Consider the following 6,763-nt stretch of genomic DNA (forward strand, 5'->3'; position numbering starts at 1 on the left):
CTTTACCACACTACTATGCAAACATAAATGTTTTAGGTTTTTACTTATGTCCCTTCAGTACTGGTCCATTTTTGTAGCCCTGCAATTGTATTATATTGAAAGTAACCATATACTTAAGCAGTGTCATAAATAAATATCATATGAACAACTTAAGTGAATATATTATATTCACACATATGTTACGCCAAATTCCTCTTGAAATTGCTTTTATTTTGACTAATATCATGTAGATTTTCTGTTACTTTCCTATTCTGATAAATTATCTTAAAAATATTAATTTTTTTGTTATTGTTGTTTCTTTGCTTAAGCATAACAGATTTGTGAGCCATGCCAGGATTTGTGCATGTGTGTGTGTGTGTGTGTGTGTGTGTGTGTGTGTGTGTGTGTGTATGTGTGTGTGTGTGTGTGTAAAAGCTACAAAATACTAACTCAAAATGTTTATTGACCTCAGTTTTGGTCACTACAAAAAACCTAATGATCTTTGCATTTTGTTATTTGACTTCATATAGCTCTAGCAGCAAGCATTCTTCACTTGACAATTACCTGTTTTAATATTGATTGACAGCAGTTTATAAAGACATTGCATGATTTCTTGAGAGGTACACACAATGGATACACATATAGAAGATTGTACAATCTAATGCAGCAAATAAAGTTTGATTGTTGCTCATTATGACCTTAAAATTTAAAAGCCACTATAGTTCAGTGATAGTTTGTTTTGTCATTTACAAGTTGATAAGAACCAAACAGCTATAATGGAAAAAGAAGCTGAGTAGATTAAAGCTTAAACAGAAGGAAATATAGCATCCATGAATCAGAAGAAGCATATAAGTGAGTCTAGCTTTATACAATCACATCCATACTTTTGGGTTAGATTTGTTCTAAGTAGTGGTGGTGTTGAGTTTAGGTCTGTGATGTTGGTATATATTTCCATTTCTTTCGCCTTTCTTTTCCTGCTCTTTATGTAATTATTATTACTCTTGCAGGGGCTGGTCTTCCCGCTACACCATATGTGTGACACTTTATGGAGTGGGTTCTCGCTCCTTTCAGCTTTCCTTGGGATCCAGGGATTAAAGTGAGGTCATTAGAATTGTACAAGAAGTACTTCCCTGCACCCTCTCCACAGCTCTCTGCCCCCTTTTAAATCTTAGATAACTTTTAGCATAGCATTTTAATTCTGTTGCCTTTTTTAATGCTGTATTTCCTGGCCTTTTTATAATATTCACTAAAGTGATTATAATATACTTCTTTAATTTGTTTTAATCAGTTTAAGATCATTGTTAATTTAACACTGGTTAAATTTGTGCTGAGTGATCACTTGGGCTCCTTCACTTTGAATCTGTCTCCAAGAAGCATCGCCATGGCCATAGTGTGATCCCTCAGACTTGCCTACTAAAAGACAAAACTGAATATACAAACTGAACAGTTCTTGATCTCCAAAAAAAGATTTACTTACTGCATTTGAAATCATTTATAGCATCTAGTCCCTGTTTACTCTGCAGTATTTTTAAACTGAGGTTTGCATATTCTTTCTTGGTTAGATTAGGCAGCCACTATGTGGCAGTGTCAGCCACCAGCACTGGAAACTGCTGGAGCTCACTAGTCCCAGTTCTGCCCTATAGTGCAGAGAAGCAATGGTGCTTTGGGTTCTAGTGACACCTGCTGGTACTTTGTTTTTGTTTTTGTTTTGTTTTGTTTTGTTTTTAATTTTCTCTAGACCACTTTTTGAGAAAGAATCATTTAATCCATTAGGATGTCATGAAAGGCTTCCCTTTTCTGTGAATATAAGTTTTGCTATGGTTGCCAGAAGCAGCAACCAACACTTGGACTTTACATTTGGCTTAAGAGAAAGATCTGTCCTCTTCCTCCAGGAGGGATTAGGCCAAAAGAATGAAGACATTGTTATGTGGTAAATTTAGAATGTCTGTATAATAGTAGCACAGGAAGTGCTCCTAAGGACAGGTACTCTGAGAGAACATGCCTGAAATATCATAGGATGTCACCATGTTATTTTATCATTTTATAACATCTGAGGTACTCAAAGGCATGTTGAGCAGTTTCATTATATTTCTGGTGAAGTTACAGTTTTGTATGACTGCTGAACTATGAGAGAATTTCAGTCACAGTGCACTGATATAATTTTTACACTTATATAAATGTTACAGGAATAGATTCTCTTTTTTAAAATTAGTACAACAACAAGGTTAAAAATCATCTTTGGTATTGAGCCCCTCCTTTCTCCTTCCTCTGGTCATATTACAGCTTTCACTGTCCTGTGCTTTCTAGACACCTGTTCCCAAAGCACCTGCACTACTTGGTTGTTAGATTGTAGACTTGAAACAAAGTAGCTAGTATTTGTCAAAGCTCCTGTTATACTAAAGCCTTCACTGAAGAGACAGAATAGTCTCAGCATCCTAAGTCATGCCATTAACAATTTGATATTTTATCAGAGCAACAGTTTTTTCTAAAGTTGTTCCAGTAGCAACTGTAGTAAATGCACAAGATTTAACTAAAACATTGATAGGACTACAATTTTCCAATTAAATTAAAAAACAGTGATTAACTTTTACAGTTGTCTTTATTATTATATGTAAGTACACTGTAGCTGTCTTCAGACATACCAGAAAAGGGCATCAGATCTCATTATGAATGGTTGTGAGCCACCATGTGCTTGCTGGGATTTTGAACTCAGGACCTTTGGAAGAGCAGTCAGTGCTCTTAACCACTGAGCCATCTCTCCAGTCCTACAGTTGTCTTAATAAGTGTTCTAATTTGGCAACACTGGTCAAAATACCTTCTGTTTGGCTATGCCATACCCCCATCCCTATGTCCATAGCCAGAACTAGCTAACTTTTTAACATAAAACCCACACTTGATTTTGTGTTTATTTTATTTTGTTTATTGTGATTGTCAAAGTGGTCTGTGTTTATAGTTCATGTGGAGAGAGGATTAGAATTGGCTGTGACAAAATTTTATTTGAATATTTTGCATTTACATCATTGAAAGAAATATCATCATAAAAATCTTTAGAATTTCATAATGTCTGATTAGTTTTTGTATGTGTTTTTAACTTGAGATTTCCCACATTTAAAACAATAGAATTTTTTTAAATATAAGAATCAATTAAAATAAATTCATGGTTTCTTTTTCTGAGCATAATAGTTTAAGTAAAGCAGTTAAGCATAGAAGAGAAGGGAGTGGGAATGAAGAACCCAAAATGTGATTAGATCTATTACATCAGAATAGTGGCTCCCTGACTTTAATATATTCACAGCATTTCCCAGATGATTGTCTATCCTGTACATTATAGAATCTACTAAGTCTTGATTTAAACAGTATGATTTCCGTTATACCAAGAATCTAGACAAAAATCCCATCAAATAGTTCTGGCTGGAGAAGGGAACTTTTTCTTTGAGATGAACATGAGAAGTTAATGAAACAGTGGACTTTTTTTTTAACAAAGGATATTTTCATTAAGCTAGGGAACTCTTAAGTAAGATAAAGCTCTGCATTTTGTGAGGGTAGTATTTTACTGACTTCACAACAACATACTGCTAGTTATGCACATATTCTAATACTGCAGTGAGTTGCTGAAACTGCAGTTAGCATCCAGGGAAGGGCAACACAATAGAATAAGAAAGGTGAAGTGGTGACACATGAAAGTTACTGTCAGGTTTTGTTGTGATATCTTCATCGTTGTTCCTTAGAAATTCCCATTGTTCCTTACAGATGCATTTATTACAGTGTAGATATTTGGATTTGGGGTTATAACTAGGGGCTAATAATCCCCTACTCTTAGAAAATAAAATGTATGTGGTAGAGATGGCACATATATGCCAAGCCACACATGTGGAGGTCAGAGCAGAGCTTCATAGAGTTGGTTCTCTCCTTCCATTTTGTTTGGGAGTTGTACCTAGGTTTTGGCAGCGTACTATTGTACGCCCTAAACCATGCTGCCAGCCCATGTGCTCTTCTACATGGATGGGCAAGGTGACATGGAAAGTTATAGGCAACTTAGCCTGAGTGAAGTATATGCAAAAGGAGAGAGCAGAAGGTGCAGTAACGAGGAGATAGTCGGAAAATAGGAGGTATCTGATGCAAAAATTCCACTACCTGCCTAGGCGAAGGGTTCTTTGGGAATTAGAAATGCCCATGGCTAAGTCCTGGTATACAAAATAAATCAAGTCTCTCTGTATTGTTTATAATTACTTTAAGTCTGCTACATTTGGGGTTTTTTAAAATGAGGATTAGGAAAGACTAGTATATATCTTGAAATATTAGATGTAGTGTGTTCTACTGGGAATTTTAAAAATCAGATAATGGCCCAAAAATGTTTTTATAGAGGGAGAGACAGTATGCTAGGTTTATAGCTTTAAAAAAATTTCAATCTTGTTGGCACTAAGGGGAGGAATGGAAGGAAAGTGATGAAATGATTTGAATAAAGAACCTTAGCAACTTCGATTAGGTACAGAGTACACACTTGGGTGTCTTTTTTATTTAGAACTGAAAATGGCCAAGTTTTAATTTCCAGGAAGCTTTGGTGTAGCTTAAAGACCAAAACTAAAGTTATGGTCGAGATTGTTTAGTTCTTACAGACTGTTTGACTTATAACAGTTTAAATCCTTAAATGATTATGTTTAAGGCAGTTTCCTTTCATTCCTGTCCATTTTTAAACTGTTTACATATGGCTTATATGGACGTCTCTGAAGTTCTTTTTCACCTCGACCTTTCTTTATTTGGACTCCATCAGAGAAATAAGATTTAAAAAGCAGGTGGTTCTTAGGGAGAGTTAACTTTCCACAAGGTCTTGCTGTCACTTAAGAAAAGATTGGCTAATGTGTTCACTTCTCCTAGCCATGAATGCCACAGAAAACTTCAGCAATTGTACTTTGAATTACTTGGGTAATTACAAAGACTGTTTCTGAAACTGTTGTTCCTTTTCTTTTTGTTTTGTTTGTTTTAAGAAATTTATATTTCTTGAAGTGATTAGATTGCAGATATTTATAGCATTATTCATATATTTATTCTTTGAATACTTATTGTTTATACCCAATAAACCCTACCTAGCTCCATGTTGTGGATTTTCATCAAGTAGAATAAAATTGAGTAAAACTAAACTAAACTTCCTGGGAAACTTGTTTTCATAGAGAAATAGAGATCACAATACTGACAGTAATGAACTATGAGTTGGTGATAAGCATTCAAGGCATAGTGATGGAGAAAGGACAGAATAGGTAATTCTTCTGGCGTGACAAGGCCCAGATTTAACCAAAGATGGTGGAGGCTGCTTTGGAAGAGAGATGCTTGATTTGGGATGCACTTGCCACACACCTGCAGTAATGTAAAGTATTAGGTAAGGAGAAATGAATACTACCAATTGAGACAGTATAGGACTAGCTAGATGGGTGGTCAGAATTTAGAAACAGTTGAATAAGAATGAGCTTCTTAAAATTCTTTTGCAATGCCATTCCTTCAAGTATAACAGAAGTCTAATGTGCAGCAAGCTGGGTTTGTGAGCCAGATTTTGGGGAGGTGTCAGAATTGATAGTTGGCTTTTTCATCACTTGCTTCTCCTTGGAGAGCCTTATCACTAAAACTTGAGTAAGAAATTAATTTCCCCATCTCTGCTTTTCTCTTTGTGTGTCCTTTATAGTTCTTCTTTTTAGCTTTAATACTAAAATATATACCATGCCATGTCCCCATTTATACAGCCTGGTATTTATGGCACCCATCTTCCTTCCCTAGCATCTGTCACTAGCCTCACTAGCCTCATTTCTGACCCCTCATCTCACTACTGAATATTAGAATATCTCAGCATAGACTTTTATTTATCCATCTTATGACTGTTGTGAAATAGTATCCTCTTCAGTGTGCAGCCCTCTGAAATCCATGTAACACATCTTCATCTAACAACTTTACTTAATATCACTAGTCTCAGTTACCATCTATTTCAGGGCTATATCTTGCCCCACTACTGCAGTACCTCCTATAGGACAATTGATGCATCTGTCCTGCAGATTAGGTTGTGTTTTGAGGATTAAAATTGGTAGTATTCATTTCTCCTTACCTAACACTTTACATCACTGCAGGTGTGTGGCAAGTACATACAAATGTTTATCTAATGCATGAATGAGTGGTTTGTGTAGGTGACTGAGTTGTATGCCACTCTGGTTCACAGGTGGTAGTCTCATCATGTAGGCTTGTTTTGTGATGTTTTATATAAGCAATGACTTTCTCCTTCGCTATCCAATAGATCAATTTAGTAAATGAACTCAACTCCAGGAACTGTTTGAATCGTTCATTGTCAGAGATGAACTTAGGAATTGACTGGCTCCATTCATCTGTATGCCTCCAGTTATATATTTCTTTCTTTCCACATACAACACTTAAAATTTTCTAGGATTATGTTATATTTAGTGTACTAGCTTAATGCATTAATTAATTTCCTAACCAACATGTTTATTGTACTCATTTGATTGATTTATGACTTTAACCCATCAATAAGATAACTGGCTATCAGTGATTAAACCTTTGGATGGTCTTATGTGTGCAGATAGATATAGTTGGACAGTTGTTCTCAGTTCTGTTCAGGAGTAAAACAGAGCAAAAATCATATAGTTGAGACAAGGTGGACTTGTTTTACTGAAGTTACAGAGCAGGCTAGTAATTAGAAATGAAACTCCTCAGACCATTTTGGGAAAACATAGAAATGCCCAGGTGTTAGGGCCAAACCAGGAAATCCCAGGAAAATCCTGGCATGTGC

Source organism: Mastomys coucha, unplaced genomic scaffold (assembly GCF_008632895.1).
Source record: "Mastomys coucha isolate ucsf_1 unplaced genomic scaffold, UCSF_Mcou_1 pScaffold14, whole genome shotgun sequence".
In the NCBI taxonomy this organism is placed as follows: Eukaryota; Metazoa; Chordata; class Mammalia; order Rodentia; family Muridae; genus Mastomys; species Mastomys coucha.